The following is a 23,439-nucleotide window of genomic DNA, read 5'->3' as shown; positions in this document are numbered from 1 at the left end:
TTGGCTCATTGATCATCGAGTCGACAAGGAAAAAAGATTCCGGAAACTACTCGTGCAGCCCGTCGAACAGTCCACCGATCACCGTTTCGCTGCATGTCATCAATGGTAAGTCGGAGTTATTGGAAGCGATGGAAAATTGGTGTTCAGTTTGCCATGTTGTTCGTTTTACGATGCATGTTTTATGATGGTCTTGTTTTGTAAGCATTGAGATAATCCTGTAGAAATGCTGCATATTAGTTATGAAAAATCTAAAATCTGAAAAAGGGACGTATACGCCATTTTCCAAAAAATTGTGTTAACGAGTAGTATTCAAAGAGGTCTTTAACACAAAAATGAAATACATATGTTTTGTAATTTGGCACATATATCACTTTGCCAGATTACGGTAGTTCATAACTTGCGGTAGTGCAGCTCAGGGAAGCTTTTTGTTTGAAATTTGAACTTTTACAGATTTATTTAAAATTATTTGACTTTTTTGTTTGTTGATTGATTACTTTTGCCAGCAACTGTAGCTTATTTCCATTAGATAATGCACGTTAATCAAACTTCAATTGAAATTATTCTGCAATACCCCGCACTGTTGTAATGATTTTCCACGAATTTGTAATCCGAATATCCCACTTACCATTTTGTCTGTAATTAACAGGTGAATCCTCCGCATCTGCAGTAACGTCGTCGGCCGGATCGCTGTTCGATGGTGAGTATGAGTATAATTAACTAACTACTATTTGGGTGAAATCGATACGGCGCATTGGAGCATCAGGTGGTTGTCAGTGTGGGTTGTGGAAAGTGAAGACGAGGTAACTACTGTGTTTTAATTATTTAGTTGATCCTTTGAAATTTGTTTTTTTTTAATATTGTTTTGTAAAGCTTAACTTTCGAGCATTATTATCGAGGGTTTATTTTTTTATTACCAAGTTCACGTTATTCAATTCAATTGTGTAAATATGCGTAGAATGGCATATCACCTCAAAATTAATGGATTATACGCTGATCAGTACTTGGAACGGAGGGGTTATATATTTGAATTTATTACGGATGATAAATTGAACGTGAGTTTTAACAAATTTCGATTTGCATTTGTTGTATACGTGGGTAAAAATCTGTTCCCAGAAATGGGAAAATAGTTAATGATTTCACGAATCCAGTACGTCATGATTTGCTTGTTAGGATTGTTAACCTTTTGTCTGTGCTCTGGGGTCAATATGACCCCAGGCCACTTTGAGTGGCTGCCATTTTTTTAATTTCCAACCGATTCTCCTAATTTTTGGTAGTTTGGTAAAACTCGCCGAGATCTGTCTGTGCTAAAAAAAACTAATGTTGTCTGTGCTCTGGGGTCAAATTGACCCCAAATTGAAATTGCTATAACTTTTTTGATTTTTTGGCCAATTTAGGATTTTTTGGGCTGTTTCTAAAGATAATTTAATCCTCCTTCCGGTCGTTACCAAAGCTTGACTATAGGTGGGCGGGTACATCGCGGGGAGGGGTTTTCGTAAAAAGGGTACAAAAACAGTGATTTTTCATGCTTATTTTACTTATATCTGAAAATCCTACCCATTTTGAACTGCACCTTTTCAAAATGGTCTAAAATTGGCCAAGCATTAAAAAAGTTATAGCAATTTCAATTTGGGGTCAATTTGACCCCAGAGCACAGACAACGTAAGTTTTTTTGAGCACAGACAGAAGGTTAATCATGATTATATGAACTGAGGAACTTCATGATTTCATGATTTTATGTTCATGATCATAGGAATGGATTTGTTTCTGTGAGAAACAGAAATTTTAAACATACGAGAAAGAAGAGTTCCATGCACATGGAGATCTACTTAAGTCTAATATTTATGCTGGTCAAAATGAAAGCCATCGAGGAAAACTTTGCTTTAAAGAAAGTTTTTGTGCTCTAGTATGAAATGTCACTTTCCCTTGCGGAATAATGGGAAGGAATATTTTTCCGCAGGAAAAATTGCAGCTCCTTTTATTTACATTACAGGCGTTATTAGCGTTACGAAATGCGTTGTTAACTTTTTTTTCCTTCTTTATTATCAACACCGGCGTTGCGTACTTCGAAGTTCATTACTGCTCAAGGGATGTCAGCAACGGAAGCATTCCTTGATCACAACATGTTCAATCTATGTTCACTGAAGGATGGGAATCCATACAACCCATAACCAAGAAAGAGGAAAGCAATTCGAAAATCAATGAATCTGACCATTACAACGTTGGGCTCTAGACGGTATACAACGCTGCGACCAAACATTGCAAGAAGGATTAGAATGGAGGTGGGGTGAATGTTTCATACTTCCAGATGCTATCCCTATTGGGGGCAGCAGGGACTATGTCCAAGGGCTAGTTAGGGAGAACTGCCTAGAACATGATGGGGTTTGGCAGTGGTCTCTGCTAAATCCCTCCCAAAAAACCACAAAGTGTCCGAGAGCAGACTCTATCAAAGTGACTGTGTGCCGCTTAAAAAGCACAAGCCCAGGGAGTGCCATCGGCACATCAGGGTTAATCCCAGTAAGATCCTGATTACGGTATACTGGTTGCATGCTATTGGACTATGTTTTTTGATATTGAAATATTGTGAAGCGGAGGCTGGTAGTCTGGTTATTCTATTCTCTTAGTAAGGCCGGGTGGCACCGACCTGAAACGACGAATGGGCTAATGGTCTGGCTGTCTTCCGTCCCATAAAACCGTGGCGGGCCTTGTAGCACGCGGTACAATCTTGCCCCAGCTGAGTGGAAGTAGCCTCAGATGCTCTTTCCTGACGAGCACTAATCTGGTTAACACGAATGTGTTAACCCTCGCATGGCCTCCCTGCATGCCGCCAGGTATGTGGGATCATGAAGGCGACTACACCAGCAGGACTCGACAGCAGCCGCAAGGGGACCCAACAGATATGAGCAAGTCAACTAAAATTACCAAAGTAACGCAGGATGGAGGAGTGGCGACTGGCGGCAAGGAGAATCCTTTCACTAGACGCAGTGGCCTCGAGAGGTCGTTTCAAAGGTCGTCGGGGGAAGGCGAAGGAGGAGGCAGTGGAGGGTCTGAGGAGGTGCCAGTCGCAGTGAAAATAGATGGCCCCACCCTGACCAGAGTCATCAATTTGGTGTTGAAGAGCCACAAAAAACGCGGTGACCAGACGGATGTTTCGGACGTGATCATGTCGTTCTTGGACAACCGCGTTAATTACAGCAAGAATCTCAAACTAGCTGCACAGGCGCTCTGCGCCCTAGTCGAGGATTCGCCTCATGGCCGAAGGAAAACGGTTTGCGGAGAGCCAGATCGAGGAACTTCGTAGGCGGATGGCCGTGACAGGGGCGACTCCGAAGCTCAGTAAGGTTACGCAGGAGTCGGACCTGAAAATTAGATAAGCGGGAGGAGTCTAAAGCAGGCCGCAAAGAACGCTGCAGGTGGAATCGTGCGCACCACTGCTAAGAAGGGTAGAGCTCAGGAAAAGACGGGTGCACCTTCCAATGGCGAGGCGAGGCGATTATCGTCAAGACTGACGATAAAAGCTACGCTGAAGTCTTGAAGGCCATGAGAGTTAACGATAAGCTCTCTGGTCTAGGAGGGGATGTCAACTGCAATTTTCATTACACTTTTTTCTTCCTATATTTTCTGGTTTGTTGATTTTTATCGGTGATGAAAAATACACAATTTCCGTTTTTTAATAACGTTTCGGCTTACTCCATTCAGCCATCATCAGATATTGAAAAACGTACACTTGCCACCAGTGTGATTTAATAAGTTTAATAAGCCGAAACGTTATTAAAAAACGAAAATTGTGTATTTTTCATCACCAATAAAAATCAACGCACCAGAAAATATAAAGTTTTACGGTGACCGAAACCCCACCAAACTTTTTTCTTCTTTTCTTTAACGCTTTTTTCCTGTTGAACTAGTAAGATATCTCTTGAGGCCACTGTATTGGAAAAAATCTGATTCTTTACTTTTAATTTTTCAGAACCTTCACACAATATCTCGACTTCGATTTTTCCTCGTGGAAAACTTATTTCCTTTACTGCGCTTCACAATTTTCACTGGGAACGGATTTTTTCTTTTTCTGACACACATGACCAACTTCAAGCATACGAACAAGCAACTTCTGTCGTCGGGAACTAAACTTAACCTCAGTGATCAGCGCACGACATCACCAGCCGATGGTACATTATTACAACCGATGGCTCTATTACAAAACTGACCTACCAACCGATAGCACACTCTAAAACTAACTGCCCCCCTAAGACTCTTCGAAAGTTCCTTAAATAACTTTCAAAATCAATAAGTTCGGTTCGATAACTTTCTCATTGCATCAGCATACAAAAAGCATTGCACCGTTACCGACCACTGTGACCAACGCAGCAAATAATATGCTCCGGTCGAAATACTACACCGTCACCGGGTCATCGTGCGCGGTGCCGATTTGTTCTATACTCCGCAACAGCGGAGACAGAGGAATTAAATTGAAGCGAATGAAAATCGCGACTCATGGAGTTTTCGTATGGTTGCCCCACGGCAACTATAACGCACTCCCAGCACGAATGCAACACTTGTTTCAGAACAAGTGGCTTTAGGAATGAAAAAAATGGTCAAAATTTACCTCAAGAAAATTTTAGACATTACAATGGGGTTCAAGTAAGAGCCTTATGCCCAGTCTCGAACATCCAGTGCAAGGGCCTGGATGAAGTAACCGAGGCCAGAGACCTGGTCGACGCACTGAGAGATCAGTTAAAAGTCGAGATCCACGAATTTGCGGTTCGGTTACGCAAAAGCTACGCGGAAATGCAGGTTGCCTCATTCCATGTACCTCAGGCTGAGGCCAAGAAGGTAATGGAAAGTAGGTTGGACGGTATGTCCGCTGAGCATAAGCCAACCGCTTCAGGCCTACTTTGGCTGCCTTGGAAACGGTCATAAGTCCTATGACTGTAAAGGACCTGGTCGTAGTAAGCTATGCCGTAGGTGTGGAGCTGAAGGCCACCAAGCTCACACCTGTCAGGCTGCATCGAGGTGTCTGATCTGTCCCCCGGGTACAGACAACAGACACCTTACCTGTGTTCAGGCATGTCCGGCCTCTAGATGGATCCAGACACGCAGGTAACAGCTAAACCTAAACCACTGCCGAGTGTAAAGCTGATGTAGCCTTGCTATCCGATCCATACCGCATACCTGCTGGAAACGGCAGTTGGATTGCGGACAAGTCTCAGATGGTGGCCATCTGAGCATCTCCAGGAGATATTATCATCACCTGATGATGAGGGTTTCGTCATAGCAAAGGTAAACGATGTTTACTGTTGTAGCTGCTACCGTTCTCCCAGGTGGAGTATAGTGCAGTTTACTAAGGTAGTCGATATTCTTGCAGTGAAACTAACTGGCTTTAAGCCATTAGTTGTAGCAAGCGACTTCAATGCGTGAGCAGTGGACTGGGGATCCCGGTCTACCAACGCTAGAAAACATACCCTACTAGAGTCGCTAGCGATATTGATCGAAGTCCTGCTAAACGAAGGTCAAGTGCCAACGTTCAGGTGACCGAGCGGTGATTCATGTATTGATGTGTCCTTCTACAGCGTGGGATGGACGGTGGAGCCAGAATGAAAGGTCCATGAGGCGCATACCTCCAGCGACCATCAGGAAATTCGTTTAATGGTCCGGTATACCCCCGTCACCCCAGATCTAGGATCTAGGATCTCGCAGTTCAACCCAGAACTCTTGGAGGAATCACTACGATGGGAGAGACGAACAACGGGATTAAGTGGCGACGAGTTAATCGATGTACTAATTCGTGCATGCGATGTGACGATGCCTAGGAGGACCAAACCTCCCGGAAATCGACAACCAGCGTACTGGTGGACAGACACAATTGCAGACCTTCGTAAAACCTAGCTTCGAGCTATGACCCAAGTAGCACATTTCTATCGAATCTCGTTACAGTAACTTGATTGTGACCAAATTCGGTTACATATCAGTTACTGCAACCGACCTGGAACATGTGTGCTACTAAGGGAGAAGGTTGCGACGTGAATGAACAGACGCTTTTAAGGTCGACAGACGCCGGGTGCTCCAGACAGCGAACAGAGCTCGGAACTACGAGATTAAATGTAGTAATAGAGCCTGCTAAGAGAGAGAGAAGCTGTGCAGGATGGTGAACGACAATCCACGGGGAGATCCATACATGATGGTGATGGCTAGGACTCCAGAGCAAAGCTTGAGAGCAAATCGATAACTTGTTTTGAATTTGTGAAAACGACCAATATGATTACTTAATTTGATACGTTATTGGTCGTTTTAACGGTTAAAATAACAAAATGTATAGCAAAAAATCTCAAATCGAAAACTATTCCTGCTATCGATGAGAGCAAATTGAAAATTTAATTTGATATTGGTTCCGATAACAAAATAAGTACACAGTTTGATGTCCGATCATACGATTTAGAAATCTGCAGAAAAATGAAATCCTACACACAATCTACACACAATCCCAAAAACTCCCGTGGCACCTATGAGAGGTCGTAGAGTTCTCTGCATCTTTCTTAAGTAGGTGTCCAACAAACTATCCTTCCCCTTCCTCAGCATTCGCAAGGACGTGGCCAGGACAGATCTCGACTATTGGAAAGTGCATTGCTCCCATCTAAGAGATATTGATTAGTCCCAAATCAATATCTGTGGTAACGGATGAAAGTGATGCATCTCTCATACAATAGTCTTGGCTTGTACCACCTACGAATTTGTGCGAAATGCTCAATGCTAATGCTAAAAAAATGAAAATGAAATGAGATTGATAACATAAATCATGCTGATTCATATTTGAAAACAAATCATGATTTCAATTTGATGTCAAAATCAAAATGTGTTTTCTATGTGCTCTCATTATGTTTTCAGACATTGCTCGGGTATCTAGCAACCAGTATGGTTTCCGTAAGGGCCGTTCTACCATCGAAGCAATTCGATCGGTAACGAATACGGCTAAGATAGCGAGAGGTTTGAACAGGCGAGGTATTAGGTATTGCACATTGATTACACTTGATGTAAAAAATGCGTTTAATGACGCTAGCTGGGCAGCTATTGCTGACTCGCTGCACCGATTGAGAGTTCCGGATTACCTTTTAGTTATTTTCAAGTTATTTTCAGAATAGATTGTCAGAAGTCGATCGAAGTGTCAGCGGATGTTTCATAGGGATCGATCCTCGATCCGGTTCTGTGGAATATTATGTACGACGGAGTATTACGCTTGAGCCTCCCGGCCAGTGTGAAAATCGAAGGATTCGCGGATGACTTAATGCTAGAGATAACAGGAGACACTTTCGGCGAAGTCGAACTGAAGTCTTCATACTCGATTGGCAGAGTAGAGGAATGGCTCAACTCGAAGCGGTTGTCCCTTGCACATCACAAGACGGAAACAGCAAGCGAGGATAAGAGTAGGGACCTGCACAGTTAACTCCGTGAGTTCTCTTAAACATCTAGGATTGCCTATCATCCGCTATGGCGTACCAGCACGGGCCGCAGCACTAAATGCCGAGTACAATGTGAGGAAACTTATCAGAGTACACCGGCTGATGTGCCTACGAGTTGCGAGCGCATATCGCACCATATCATATAAGGCGGTGTGCGTTTTAGCTGGGATGATGCCGATAGGCATACTCGTAGGGGAATATGTGGAGTGCTACAACGAAAGGGACTCGGTGCAAGTGCGACGTGTCAAGAGAGTAGCTTCGCTGCTCAAATGGCAAAGAGCATGGGACACCGCAGTCAAAGGTCGTTGGACCCACAGACTAATTCCAGATGTGTAAAACTGGGTTGGTAGAAAGCATGGACAGGTCAACTTCCAACTGACACAGGTGTTGTCTGAAGTTGGCTGCTTTAAAAAAATCCTACACAGGTTTGGGTTCGCAGATTTTGCGGAGTACCCTGAATGTGTAGGTGGGGTAGAGTCGGCAGAGCATGTGATGTTCTAAAGTTCTAAAGTCTAAAGAGCGATCGTCCTTCTGAAGTTCGGGTAGTAGTTATTTGCTTATTCCCCTTGGGCATAGGCTTTTTCGAGTGGATCGGAAATAGTACGTCTGTCAATAGAGGAGAACCTTCTCAAGGCAGAGATATATTCTATCACCACTGCTTCATTGTAATCGACATGATTCAAATAGAGGAACAACTGATATATTGGCGGGTATTAGCTGTTAGTGGAGAATAAAAATGTATCAGGGGCGAGATTGTTACAACATCACACGTGGAGGAACGAGGCACGGTGTAGATTGAGACCGTAAAGAGACAAAGCAGCTGTACCGTGCTAATAACATACGAAAGTTCTACGAGAAGTTGAACAGTTCACGTAATGGCCACGTACAATAACCTGACATGTGTAAGAATATAAACAGGATCCTTCTTACGAACGATCCAGGTGATCCAGACCACAACGGCAGAGGTGTGGCAGTAGCACTACAAAGAGCATATTAACGGCATCTCACGTGCAGTCGTGAATCAAGCTGAGGTCACGGTGATAATGGGTCTAGGGGATGGATTATCTCCCTCAACGACAGTCTGGAGGTCGGATAACAAAATCATTCAAAAACGTCCCTTATTATTTAGTTTTCTTGCCCTCAGATACATTCAATCTATTCTACAAGCGTTCGAAATAGTTGAAACAGTGACCCATTTGACGCATTTTCACTCTCAACGGCGGCGCTGTGAAGGCCACTCGAGCCTTAGTCTGAGTAAATACATAAATAAGTTTGATATGTGCCCTTGATCGTGAACTAAAACGCGGGCTGGAATGGATCTGCTAGCTTAACAGCGCTCTATTATGCAGAGTAGCTAGTCATCAGCTTCAACAAAAACAAATCGTAGGTGTGAACACGGCGACTCCTTTTAGCTTCACATTAGCTGAGGAATGAGGAAATTACTGTGGTGGGGCCCTCCTTAGCCGTGTGGTAAGACGCGCGGCTACAAAGCAAGACCATGCTTTGCCAAGGGTGGCTGGGTTCGATTCCCGGTGCCAGTCTAGGCAATTTTCGGATAGGAAATTGTCTCGACTTCCCTGGGCATAAAAGTATAATCGTGTTAGCCTAATGATATACGAATGCAAAAATGGTTACTTGACTTAGGAACCTCGCAGTCAATAACTGTAAAAGTGCTTAATGAACTTAATGAACAGAGCTGCGAGGCGGCTCTGTCCCAGTGTGGGGATGTAATGCCAATAAAAAGAAGAAGATGGAAATTACGGTGAAAATCGACCCTTATGTGAAATGCCGTTCCGTGAGGTGGCCCATGAGCTATTTAGAACTTGCGTTGGGAACGGTTTTGGGAACGGTTGGAGAACAGGAAGCGTTGGGGAACGGTTTTGCATCAAAGTTACTGTTTTCATGATAATTTTCATATAAACTTCCCGGGTAGAAGCCGTGGTATTGATAGCAAAACATGATATGAACTTGTTTGAAATAAGAGTAAAAATAACAAGCGAAAAGAACAAACATTTGCACCGAAATATCATAAGAATATCAGGTTTTGCTATTAACAAGAACAAACTAATAGCTCAAGATATTGATAACTTCTTGTTAATGGCAAGGCTTTATAAATATCACGTTTTGCCTTTCTCGTATAATAAGTATACGTAAAGGGTATATGATCACTCCAAAACCAAACTTTTGATAGAAGGCTTGGATATCCATAGTGTTATATACCAATCGACTCAGATCGACGAATTGAGGTGATGTCGGTTTGTGTGTATGTATGTATGTGTGTGTATTTGTGTATGTGCACAAAATTTTGTAGACACACTTTTGGAATTTAGCATTGGCCGAATTACTCGCAACAAGTTTTATTCGACTGAGAATCTTGTCCGATTGTTTGCTATTGAAAATTAGTCAGATTGGACTATGGGACCACAATTTATGGTCAAAAATACTATTTTTATGCGCAAACACGCTAAAAACAATCACTCATATTTTTAAGTATTTTTTTTGCACGAAAAAAGCTACCAAAACCGCTAGGCGGATTATTCAGGGTTTTTATTGTTAATGAGCTACACTCATCCCTCTTTTTACGGCAGTTTTTTATACGTCACTTCGTTTTACGACCTCCTTTTCACGGCACATGACGTAAAAAGAATTTGAAACATTATTGACATCCAAAAGTAAGCCTATAATAAATCTCTCTTAGAATCCCAAAGAACAGAGTAGATGCTTTGTGTATTCATCATTTGCCTTCAACAATTGTTCCGTTACAGGTCATCCAAGAAATTCCTGGAGTCTACACACGTAACTAAGGACCTAAGGTCTACAAGCGTAGCGAAAGAGCTGTTATCTCTTGTTAAAGATGATTTATGCCCTATTTGATATATTAAACCAAATTCCGTTCCAGGTCATACCAGAATTCCCTGAAATATAGGTCTTGAGGTCTACCCGCGTAACCGAAGGGCTGTTATCTCTTTTTTTAAATGGTTCATGCTCTATTAAACCAAACTCAATATGCCTTAAGCAGCCTTTCCTTTCCTGGCCATCCAAGAATTCCCTAGACTCCTCAGCCGCGGATTCATCCCAAATATGTCCTCCGAATATTTGTCTTTCACTTGCGTCTCAAATGTGGGCATATGAGGTGTTGTAAGATCTCCAAATTGTCCTGGAGTTTGAATCAAATCGACTGCCAAATCAACCAAGGCTTCCATGATGTCCATAGCTGCGGAATCAACCCAATTATGTCCTCCAAGAATTTTACTTTCACTTGCGTCTCAAATCCTGAGATATGAGATGAAGTAAGATCTTCAAATCGCCCTGGAGTTTGAATCAAATGGTCTGCCGAATCAACAGAGGCTTCCATGATGTCCATAGCTGCGGTATCAACCCAATTATGTCCTCCGAGTATTTGTCTTTTACTTGCGTCTCAAATCCAGACATATGAAATGTAGCAAAAACTCCAAATCGTCCTGGAGTTTGAATCAAATGGTCTACCGAATCAACCAAGGCTTCCATGTTGTCCATAGCTTCGGCAATGACCCAATTATGTCCTCCGAGTATTTTACTTTCACTTGCGTCTCAAATCTAGACATATGAAATGTAGCAAAAACTCCAAATAGTCCTGGAGTTTGAATCAAATGGTCTACCGAATCAACCAAGGCCTTCATGATGTCCCCAGCCGTTATAACAACCCGAGCAGCACAAGTCAGACAAACATCCCAAGGAACATTTTTAGTTCTATAACGGTCATGAAAACCATTATTTGCTCTACATGACATCGGTAAAATCAGCATAAAACTAAAATGTTTGTAAATGGATGGTTGTAGCAATTTGATTGGATGCTGGGTCATTAGGCCGAAGGCCATTAGGCCGAAAGAGAACTGGGGAGTGAGAAGTGACTAGTTCGAAGTGAGGAAGAAGAAGAAAAGAAAAAGGAGGAAGAAGTAAGAAGGAAGATAAAAGAATAAAAAAGGAACAGGAGGAAGAAGTAAGAAGGAAGAAGGAAGAAGGATGAAGGAAGAAGGAAGAAGAAAGAAGGGAGAAGGAAGAAGGAAGGAGGAAGAAGGAAGAAGGAAGAAAAAAGAAGGAAAAAGGAAGAAGGAAGAAGGAAGAAGGAAGAAGGCAGAAGGAAGAAGGAAGAAGAAAGAAGGAAGAAGGAAGAAGGAAGAAGGAAGAAGGAAGAAGGAAGAAGGAAGAAGGAAGAAGGAAGAAGGAAGAAGGAAGAAGGAAGAAGGAAGAAGGAAGAAGTAAGAAGGAATAAGAAAGAAGGAAAACGGAAGAAGGAAGAAGGAAGAAAGAAAAAAGTAAGAAGGAAGAATGAAGAAGGAAGAGGAAAAAAGGAAAAGGGAGGAAGATGGAAGAAGGAAGAAGAAAGAAAGAAGAAGGAAGGATGAAGAAGGAAGAAGGTAGAAGGAAGAATGAAGAAGGAAGAAGTAAGAAGGAAGAATGAAGAAGGAAGAATGAAGAAGGAAGAAGGACGAAGGAACAAGGAACAAGGAACAAGGAAGAAGGAAGAAGGAAGAAGGAAGAAGGAAGAAGGAAGAATGAAGAAGAAAGAAGGAAGAAGGAAAAAGGAAGAAGGAAGAAGGAAGAAGGAAGAAGGAAGAAGGAAGAAGGAAGGATGAAGAATGAAGAAGAAAGAAGGACGAAGGCAGAAGGAAGAAGGAAGAAGGAAAAAGGAAGAAGGAAGAAATGGGAGGAAGAAGTAAAAAAGAAGAAGAAAGAAGGAAGAAGGAAGAAGGAAGAAAAAAGAAGGAAGAAGGAAGAATGAAGAAGGTAGAAGGAAGAGGGAAAAAGAAAGAAGGAATAAGGACGAAGAAGAAGAGGGAAGATGGAAGAAGAAAGAAAGAAGAAGAAAGAATGAAAGAAGAAGAAGGAAGATACAAGAAGGGAGAAGGAAGAACTTTTCATTTTTCACCCTCCATAGCCGTGCGGTAAGACGCGCGGCTCCAAAGCAAGACCATGCTGAGGGTGGCTGGGTTCGATTCCCGGTGCCGGTCTAGGCAATTTTCGGATTGGAAATTGTCTCGACTTCCCTGGGCATAAAAGTATCATCGTGCTAGCCTCATGATATACGAATTCAAAAATGGTAACCTGGCTTAGAAACCTCGCAGTTAATAACTGTGGAAGTGCTTAATGAACACTAAGCTGCGAGGCGGCTCTGTCCCAGTGTGGGGATGTAATGCCAGTAAGAAGAAGAAGAAGAAGATAATATTCATCCCACAGTGGTGAATTGTCCACAGTTTTTTAATCAGTTGAGTTTGAAAAACAAAGTTAGAATAAAAGTGATATTACTTAAAATAAAATGATGTTGCCCACTAGCTTAATTATTCGTTGATGACGAGTTTTCTGAATCATTCCGTTTCTTGTCATAGTTTCTATTTTTTCCTTAGCTTGTTGTAAGTTTGTAATGGAAATAATTGGTTTGTTTAATAACATATTTCCGAAGATAGACAACAGAACATCCTTCTTATTTATACAAGAAAGACATACTGGAATGATGCCCAAAATATGCAATAAAAATCGAGGATTTTCAGACGCTACTCTTCTCTTTGCCACGTATCGTTTGCCAATAGCCTCATCTCCTGTACAGGCACATCACCTTATTTTTTGCAAGACGGCAATACTTAATTTTAATCAGTTGCCTAAGAAGAATTATTAACAAATCTATCCTGGTTACTTTCATACGAGTGCTAAGGAAAGTTATTTGGCCGGTGTTCTGCTAAATCACACCAAGCTCCAATAAAAAAATGCCCAATTTATTACCTAAGTTTTCGTATAGCAGATCCACTTGATCACATTTCGTATCGGTTAAACATAAACTCAACATAAATCAGTTAAAAAGGCACTTGCTGAACACCCAATCATTTGGTCACCAACTTCAGATAGATGAAGAGAAATCTACGGCTTATAATAAGTGTCATGAGAGGTTCTGGAATTGTAAGTTTAAAAAGAACAACGGTAGAATTGATTAGTGAAACGAAAAACGCAAATAGAATAAAGATGGAAATACAAATTAGCAAGATACGATTGAATTTACAACCTTTTACCTATAAGCCAGAATCATTATACTAATTTATATACCAATTATAAGAGTTATAAAGAAAATTATTCAGCTCTTTTTTAGTGGAACGTTTTCACTGTCATAAGACGAGTTTAGTACAATTCAATTTAGTTCCACCATCTCCTATTACTTTTACATATACGTACGTATTTTGACCTCAACGGTAAGATCGTCTTCAGTGTCTCGTATATGACTCGACTGGAATCTTTTAAACGACTGTGTATCTTCTCGAATGATAAAACATGGCTATAAAATATATTTTTTGGTAAAATTAAATATTAAAACGTCCCCCCAATAAGTGACGTAAAAAGATGGTTGAGTGTGCTATCGTCCACCCGGGTTCAAACTGAGCGTGCTCACTCAAATTGGATCCAAATTAGGTCAAAATTTAGAAGGATTATTAAAATAGCAAATGCAATCGTTTAAGCATCGGGGGTCAAAAAAGTCAAAATTTGAATCACTCTACTTGTTTAACATTCGTGCCAGTTTATTACTTTTTTTCACTGTCAACAAGTGTAACATACGCACCCATATGACATACAATACGGTATACAAAAAATAGAATGCACCATATCTAACACACAATACTCTTGAATCTATTCTTATTATTTATTTATACGAGGAACATGAAAATCAAATACATCGTAACACCTATTAAACACGCGACATATACTTTTGATGGACTCATCGATACCGTAGTTAGTTCTAGAATCACGAATATACAAAAATGATTGCGAGCGAAGACTACGATTGCGTGTGTTTACTTCAATATTTTCTAGCAAATCAGAACAATCAATATGGCCTTGAAGCAAATATCTAATAAAACAGACTTTTCCAACATTTCGTCTAGCATGAAATAGTTAAAAGTTTATAAGCATGTATCGGCTCTCATATCCAATTATAGGAATCTCGCCAATTGAAGAATCGGAGAGCAAATTTGATTAATAAAAAGTAGCAAAACTTAACGCTTGTAACATCTTCTCAAAAATAAAGTCTACAGAGTAAACTACATGTTTGATATGAATAAAAAAACGAGCAATGGGTAATGTTTTGGACATAACCGCGAGAAGACGTAGGACTTATATAAACGTAATGTATTTACATTCAACTTTTGAATTTCTGGGGTTTGATAATAGGTATGGATTTTGGAAACAACAAGCTGTGAAGAATTATTATCAATTTGTGTATTTAAAACTTCCGGAAATAAAACTAATAAATAAAAACATAATCAGATATCAGAATAGTCGTGAACTCCGAGTGATGTGATTACATCCGACCATCACCAAGCATAGAATGACAAAAAAATATGTCCACTTCTTTCATGCATATTATTATCAATTCAGTTCAAACCCGAATTATAGCCGCTAACAAAGTTGGATTTATCTCACAATTCGTACGTTAAACCTAACTTCGGAAGTGATGCGCTGTTTTCATTTGGCGATGTGCTATACAGCGCACTACTTCCGAAATTAGGTTTAACGTATGGATTGTGAGAAAAATCCAATTTCAATAGCGGCTATAATTCAATTTTCTACTGAATTTATAATATCCTGCTGGCGACTGCAGGCTGTGTACGTAAACACAGCGAACGAACGAGAAAAAAAAACTGACAGACCCACTGACCGGCAGGGCAGCTCTTCCGCTGCCGACTGTACGCAAACACAGCGAACGAACAAAAAAAATGCACGAGCAAAAAGCACGTCAGTACGCGCTGCTGTCACAAACTGAAATGACTCACACACGGCAGGCACAGCTTCTTTTATATTCGAAGAAAATATTGCGGTGAACTTGAAGGCCCGTGGGATACTGCATTCTGATGACCGTGTTAGGAATGCACGGGATTGGTTATATATGAAATTGTTATTGGCTTTGACAAGAATTGAAAATTTCAATAGCTTATCGTTCATAATCTTAAGGTTTCAATGAAATTGACAAATTGAGTGTCCGTGTCGATTGATATATAAATCTTCAAAATCCACCGAAAGACACCCAGTATAGTAAAGAAAGACGTAAGTCCTACCTCAAAAAAACGAACTTATGGCATATGCTACATTCAAACTTAGCCTTTACTACAGTTCACTACCATTTACTACATGCAGAAACTTTAAAACAAAATAGACCCCATTATGACAATGATGATTTCATCATTTTTTGCAGCCATTCGACAAAAAAAATGTTTGTTTTATTTGTTTTCCTTAAATTGGACTTCTATTTTCAAAAAACAAAGACGCTTCGACGATGACGATGAATAATCTCCGATTAAGCTGACACCATACTGCAAAAATCTCGAGTTTCCGCTGTAAAAACGTAGCGTCACTCGTTTGTCCTATGACATGAAATGTTTTAAGTCGTCAGCGTACGATAGAGTTAAGCAAATTAGAATAAAATTAACATCGTTCATATGAAGTACAAATAAATACGAGAAAGGCAAAACGGTCCATGATGGCTACTTTGTGGGACGTCTGAGCTAACTGTCAACGGCGACGAAAGATGATTCCCGATTTTGACAGCCATGTTGCGATCGGTCAAATAAGATCGAAGCCAGTTGAGTATAATGGATCTTAAACCTAGTTTCTCAAATTTTGCAAGTGCAATATCGTGGTTTATTTTGTCGAAAGCTGCAGACAAGTCAGTGTAGATAACATCAGCTTGGTAAGTTTTCTTCATTTGGCTGGTGACGAACGATGTTGGGGAGAACAGTCCAAAATGCACTCCTTAAGCTTTTTCGATGTTTTTACCAATATGAACAAGAATACCGATCCATTTCAGCGTGTAGATGCAAAATTTACAAAAACAAGTTACATTTAAAAATGATCTCCCATTCATAACAACAAGTTGAAAAGCATGCACGAACACGGTTTTCCGGATAAACTGACACGGTTGATCAAAGCGACGATGGATCGGGTGATGTGCGTAGTTCGAGTTTCAGGGGCATTCTCGAGTCCCTTCGAAACCCGCAGAGGGTTACGGAAGGTAATACGAAGAGCAGGGATTAACACGAGTGGTACAATTTTCAATAAGTCCGTCCAGCTATTTGGCTTCGCCGACGACATAGATATTATGGCACGTAACTTTGAGAAGATGGAGGAAGCCTACATCAGACTGAAGAGGGAAGCTAAGCGGATCGGACTAGTCATCAACACGTCGAAGACAAAGTACATGATAGGAAGAGGCTCAAGAGACGACAATGTGAGCCACCCACCGCGAGTTTGCATCGGTGGTGACGAAATCGAGGTGGTAGAAGAATTTGTGTACTTGGGCTCACTGGTGACTGCCGAAAATGACACCAGCAGAGAAATTCGGAGACGCATAGTGGCTGGAAATCGTACGTACTTTGGACTCCGCAAGACGATACGATCGAATAGAGTTCGCCGCCGTACCAAACTGACAATCTACAAAACGCTCATTAGACCGGTAGTCCTCTACGGACACGAGACCTGGACGATGCTCGTGGAGGACCAACGCGCACTTGGAGTTTTCAAAAGGAAAGTGCTGCGTACCATCTATGGTGGGGTGCAGATGGCGGACGGTACGTGGAGGAGGCGAATGAACCACGAATTGCATCAGCTGTTGGGAGAACCATCCATCGTTCACACCGCGAAAATCGGACGACTGCGGTGGGCCGGGCACGTAGCCAAAATGTCGGACAGTAACCCGGTGAAAATGGTTCTCGACAACTATCCGACGGGCACAAGAAGGCGAGGTGCGCAGCGGGCAAGGTGGATCGATCAGGTGGAAGATGACTTGCGGACCCTCCGTAGACTGCGTGGTTGGCGACGTGCAGCCATGGACCGAGCCGAATGGAGAAGACTCTTATATACCGCACAGGCCACTTCGGCCTTAGTCTGAATAAATAATAAAAATAATAATAAGTTGAAAAGCAGGTCAAGTTCCAGTTGAAATGTAAAGCCATAGAAGAAGAAATAGAAAACGAGTAGTCAGCGAACTTCAAACTTGTTCATTTTTTGGAGGCCGTCTGTTTTATTAAGAGGTGAGTCGGGAAAGACTGCAAAAGCTATCTGAGGGAAAAAAAAACCCAACCATTTATAGTTGATTTTCTTCGAACTTAGGATTGTCTTGCTGGTTTGACCTTATACCTTCGTTCAATCAGAAATTGACAGCGGATAACCCGGCTAAAAGGAAGAAAAAAATTGCCTCGAAAAAGGGACGACTGGATGTAAGTTGGTATATTATTTGAAATAAAACTGTTAATAGAAGAATAACGATATATTTATTTTAACTTTTATCTGCTGATTCAAAATTATTTTCTAATAAAGCTTGACCATGTATTTTGAGGAAAGCGTCGGATTTAATTGCCTAATACCTACCAAAAGAGTCTGAAAATGGCATTTGAACTACGGTAACTAACGACGCTGATGTCCAAATTGAACGCTGAACGTTTTGACAATAATAAAAGCACAAACCACCGAAGTTATCACTTCCTCCTCCGTGTCAAAACGGTAGCAATTTGTTATTTCTTGTACGCAATAGTTTGCCAGCAAATCAGACGTCCATCGTTTGAGTAGAGCTAAAATAAATGACGTGTACATGGTTCAATTCGATAGCGGTTTGGCCAAATGCGGTACAAGGCGACCGCGCTCTCCGCCATTTCATATTAGCAGGAGAATTGTGCAACTGTGACTTTTATCAAGTCATGCTTCTGTGATACTTGGAGCGACCAATCGACAATGTATCGACAATAACCTGACTATGTATCGAACTTTTCCTGAAACGTGACCACCCGGGAGAATTCAGAACACTGACAACTTCTGTGCACGCTCGCTTCCTCCTTCATTGTGGTTCCATAAACGGTTCATCTACGACGGGATTGGGTTCTGCGAGATAGTGCGATTTGGACTTGCTTGATGCTCCGATGCTCCGGGTGCACAAATTTATGTGCACATTTTGCTTCCCGAAATGAATGTGTTGCCATCACTACTAAACTACACTTTTATACTCTTTTTCTCTTTTCTCCCTCCGTGTATTGCTCTTTGTCCCTTTACTTTCAGACAGTATATCAATGGTTAAGCAGAGGAATATCCATATTTTACTGCAGCATAGGTCATTTTGTTATGTTACTCGTTTTGGTTATCTACGCTCAGCTAAGCTGTCGCATGTACTAGTTAAGAGAATTTATCTAAGTTAATAAATTTGAAAATCATATACAACAACATACCAAGCAGCAAAGGAGTCGCAGACACGGGACGAGACACGCGTTCAGCCACCACCCGGCACGTGTACAGAGGTGAGATTCGGTACGAACCTGGACATTTGCTCACAAACGTACATCGACTGAGATATTTCAAACTACTGTAGAAAAAAAACGAGTGAAGCGTGAGAAAAAAAAAACTGTTCCCTTCGCGCATCGTCATCATCCATCGCGGTTTTTTTGGCAGCGAAAAACAGAACAAATGAATCACATTTGAGTAAGAAACATGCCGATATGTAAAAAAAAATGAAACACACCTAGAGTTTAGATGCATCCCAAATTCTAGAAAAAAAGGTAAAAAAACGAAATCAAACGACGCAAGCCAGCTGGTAATTCATGTTATCGAAGTAGGCCCGGTGGCAACGCTTCCAGCTGCATGCGTTAGCCTGCTTGTATTACAGGATCACAGTGCACAGTGGGTAGGTAAAGGTACAAAAAGGTAAACAGCAGATAACTTGGAAACTATCCCACAAGAGTGTGTAGAGACTTCAAGAGTGTCTCCAAATAGGAATGGTGTCAAAAATGCATTCGTCGCATTTCGTTTTTCAAATTTTTCCAATCATTGTGATGACCCAATCAATTTTGAGGTTATGAGCAGAAGGAAAACAAACATGTATTTACACATGCCTAAGTGCACATTAATGTGCGAGCGCTAAACGTCACTCATCTCAATGTGTGAGTGGCCAATAAAAGGAAAACAAATACACGTTGGTGGGGAAACTCCACGAAGCTGGGGTGCAAATGAGTAAATTTTCATATACATTTTTAAGGCTCCCCCGGACCTAAGCGATTTCATCGCCGCGGTTATATCGTTGGGTCGCCACATGCAATGTTCCATTTACGCTTCCATACCAACGGCGACAGAATCGCAGTCGCCAAGCGATAGAATCGTGTCGCGATTATCGCGTTGCGTGTGTTTGGGGGAACTTTTATTCATCTACAATTTTGAGGTTATTGTTATGAGCCAAAAAAAAAACAGAAGTCTATTAAAGCTATCATTGCACTATTTGTCATAATGACAAATATTTGTCAAAAGTCAGCCTGATATCCTTGTCGATTTCTAATCAGTCTGATAGATATCTGGATAAACTTGACAGATATTTGTTATAATGACAAACAGTGGACCGTGGACTTTACTTTTGATGAAGCGAACATTAGTTTGCGTGCGCCAAACGTAACTTATCTGAATAGGCCGGAACCTGAGCTGGAGCAATCATCTCATCCGAAAGTTGTTTGGTCAATATGCCATTTGGATGAACAAACTATCAGACTGAAACCCAACTGACCGAAAGTCGTTTGGCTGAAAGTCTCTTGGCCGAAATGGAAATACGGCCGAAAATGTAGTGTGGCCGAATAGGTCGTTTGGCCGTTTAACCGAAAATGTCGTTTGGCCGAAGTGAATGTGGTTACGTCAAGAAAAGACAAGTGACAAGTGAGGAAAAATTAGAAGTGAGAAATGAGGAGTGAGAAGTATGAAGTAATTAATAAGATTTGGCAAATATGATGCCTCACTTCTTTCTTCTCATTCTTCATTTGTATTTTCTCATTTCTCCTCACATCACACTTCTCACTTTCCACTGTAGAAAGGAGAAGTGAGACGTCTCACTTCCGCACTTTTCACAGTGAAAAATGAGAAACGAGGAGTGAAAAGTGAGACGTCTCACCTCCTACTTCCCATTCATCAATCATAATATTCCACACATTTATTCAATCTTTTTGAAACTTTTTAAAAATTCACTAGTCAAGCTCAACTTGTTCGCCCTAGAGTTTAACCACTCGAGGAACGCATCGTACGAGGCCCGAAGGTTCGGACATGGACAAGCACATGTTCATCTTGTGCGGTTTCCAACATAATCCAGGCAGCAAAGTTCGTGGTTCTGCAATTCAGAGTTGGATTTCTTCGCTTCGTGAGCCTGCGACGAGCCCCGTTGGAAAAACTCAATCCCTCAAATTATTACAAATGACGGTTCGACAACGTTCTTCCAACCTTCCGTCTACGGCTTTCTTCAGCAACGTCTTTAATTGTTCTTGTTATGCCTCACCGGGAGATCATGAACCTTTCGCATCTTGTCGAATATTTCTTTCAGGTGCCTCTTAACGAGCTTCACCACGGCAACACAGTACCTTGCTACCAACACCATACTGTTTTTGGGTACTTCCGGTCTTCAGTTATATTTCAACTGTAAAGTGTTCAAAGCTTCTGATCAAACGTAAATCAGACAGATAATTTTCCAGCTCGGAAGAAGGCAACCAAAATTTATTTTTCTGATAATACTTGATTATAAAAGTAACACATATTGTGATCAAAGCAACGAAGAGTCGTCAATTACAGTTTCATGTGCAACGCAATAATGACTGTTGAAGTGATGTAGCCAGTGTTGTAAAATGTCATTTGCATTCGTTTGTATAATTTTCCCAGAACTTTTTTCAGAAGGTAGCTATCAATTCATGTTGTATGACGAACTTATAGCGGTTAAATGGGCCTACAACTTTGTCTAACGAGACTTTGCTGTAAATATGTAATCTGGGGCGTGGGAGGCAAAATGTCATTCAAATGACATTATGTCAAATGACACGTGACATTTTGGAGAGTTTTCACTCTCCAGCCTTTGATGTTATACTTAGAGCAATGTGCCCTTGGACAAAAATATAACCCTACTCAAGCGTTATGAGTACATTCAAAATTATGGAAGAATTTTGCTTCTAAAGAAAGTTATGAACAAATTAGTCAAATGACATGCAGATGACATTTTACAAGCCTGGATGTAGCTGTTCAATTGCCTGACCCTTTACTAATGTGTCGATACAAACTCTTGTTATCAAGGTATTTGTTCCTGGTCGAGAAACACCGTCCTTTACCTCTCTTATGGAAAGTGACCTATCCGTTATGTCTGATAAAGCGCAATTTCAGCAGGTCTAGAGTCAAGCCTCACAAGGCCATCAAGTTATCACATCGTCTGAGCTTCGGTAGTACAGTTTTATCGTTTCCTGCTAGCTCGGCTTACCTTTGAGGCAGTGCAGATTAGTCACTGGAAAGAGGCTCGGGCTAGTTATCGCAAGACTGTACTGGACTACGGAGATTTATCTATGGGTGTAAGTACCACCTGTAGACGGATATTCGTTCTACTTGGAGTATTCCCAATAAGTAACAAACAAATATCACTTGAAACACGTCGTTCGAAGCCGAGGAGCTGCATCAATACTGTTACTGAATCCCGGAGAACCGCGTCCTCTCCAGCGTCCTCTCCAAACGTCTATGATGCGATGTGGCCAATGAGCACCATGAAGATTCGAGGCTAAGAAAATCCCGTACGAAAGAGATGGGTCTTACAAAGATACCCCAGTCGGTGAGTTGCCGCAATATCTGTTGAATAGCTTTGGAAATGTCTAGAAAGACGACGCTTGAGGTTTATCATGACGGAGATATAGAAATTAGCAAGATATCCAGCTCGAAGTTGTAAATGTTCAAAGATTGAAAAGTTTGCTTTGCATACTAAAAATGGATTTCCCTGACGAAAGGTTCGCTTTGTACTGTATTTCAAGAGTTCAATCGTTAGAGTTTTGCCAAGATGGTTTTACTTTTGATAAATGTCATATAAAAAACCAATACATCACGAATTAGATCATCAAAATGTTCCGGAAACGGGGGTTTGTTTGGCCCCATTTCTGCAGATTTCAAAGTGGCCCATACAAAGTTCTAAACCATCTCCGCTGGTGGCAGACCATAAATGGTTACGGGATAATAAATGCGCCTAATTTGGGAAGGGGGTGTAACATCGGTCATCGCGTTGACGCTTCTATTCAAATATTGGAGTAAGGAACATTGACTTCACCCTGTCCTTAGTTCTTACCCTATAGGTACTGCGAATGATCTACATCTGTTTGAGATCCAGCTTTCAGCAATAGAATTGACCATTCGGAGCTAAGACCGCTTTGCAGTAATTTATTTTTGCGTCTTCTGGGTTTGGTAGTCATTAATTCGGAAGTGTTTTGCATTTTTTCCTAATTTTGTTTGCGAGTGTTTTACTGCCAACAATCCCATATTTGTCCTAAATGAAAAAAAATCCAGCAAAGATGGGACTGATATGCGATCGTAGGCAGTTTAGCTTGATCCTCTTCACTTAGGTTCCCAGAAGTGAACATTCCCTTGAAGGTTGCCAACATAATAACATGAGCATCATGTAGAATCAGTGTAAGCAGATCCTCTTTGCGTAACTTTACTGTTAGAAACTTTGGGCCTTGGAAAACCCCAGAATCGAAGTCTTCTTCCAGGTTCTCTGCTAAACATGGATTTCGATGGTCTCTCTTCCGGCATACGCACAATATGTCCACCCCACTGTAATCTGCTGTATTTTATCAGCCTACCAATAATGTCTGCATATATGTACACTTGGTTCAACTCGTGATTCATGCGGCTGGTGAATGGCGCACCATCTTCCCTCACGCTGCCAAGTATTGAGCGCAGTTTTTTCCGCTCAACCACTTCGAGAATTCGATAGTCTGCATCTATTAACGTCCATGTTCATGGCCAAACAGGGCGTCTAAACGAATCAACGATGAGTGCATACCTAAGGCTTGTTCGGGGCAAAATCTGGACACCCCGGAACACGTGAAACTTTTGAAATACCTCATCAACGAGTGAAATATTTCGTATAGTGATGAACGTTTATCTGTACTATCAGAAATTATTAAATTTATAAGTATTACAAGTACTTTATGGATAATGG

The 23,439-nt window shown here is 41.2% G+C and overlaps 1 long non-coding RNA gene across 1 annotated transcript; it reads left to right on the top strand.

Annotated features, from left to right (window-relative positions):
• The first annotated feature begins 2 nt into the window (after positions 1–2).
• On the top strand, positions 3–23,433 carry LOC134204192 (uncharacterized). Its single transcript, XR_009977803.1, has 3 exons — positions 3–105; positions 647–697; positions 18,513–23,433. It is a non-coding gene; the product is annotated as an uncharacterized LOC134204192 (long non-coding RNA).
• Positions 23,434–23,439: the final 6 nt, after the last annotated feature.

This window comes from Armigeres subalbatus, unplaced genomic scaffold, assembly GCF_024139115.2.
Source record: "Armigeres subalbatus isolate Guangzhou_Male unplaced genomic scaffold, GZ_Asu_2 Contig438, whole genome shotgun sequence".
In the NCBI taxonomy this organism is placed as follows: Eukaryota; Metazoa; Arthropoda; class Insecta; order Diptera; family Culicidae; genus Armigeres; species Armigeres subalbatus.
The sequence above is the reverse complement of the archived record's forward strand: the minus strand, read 5'-3'. Positions and strand labels throughout refer to the sequence as shown.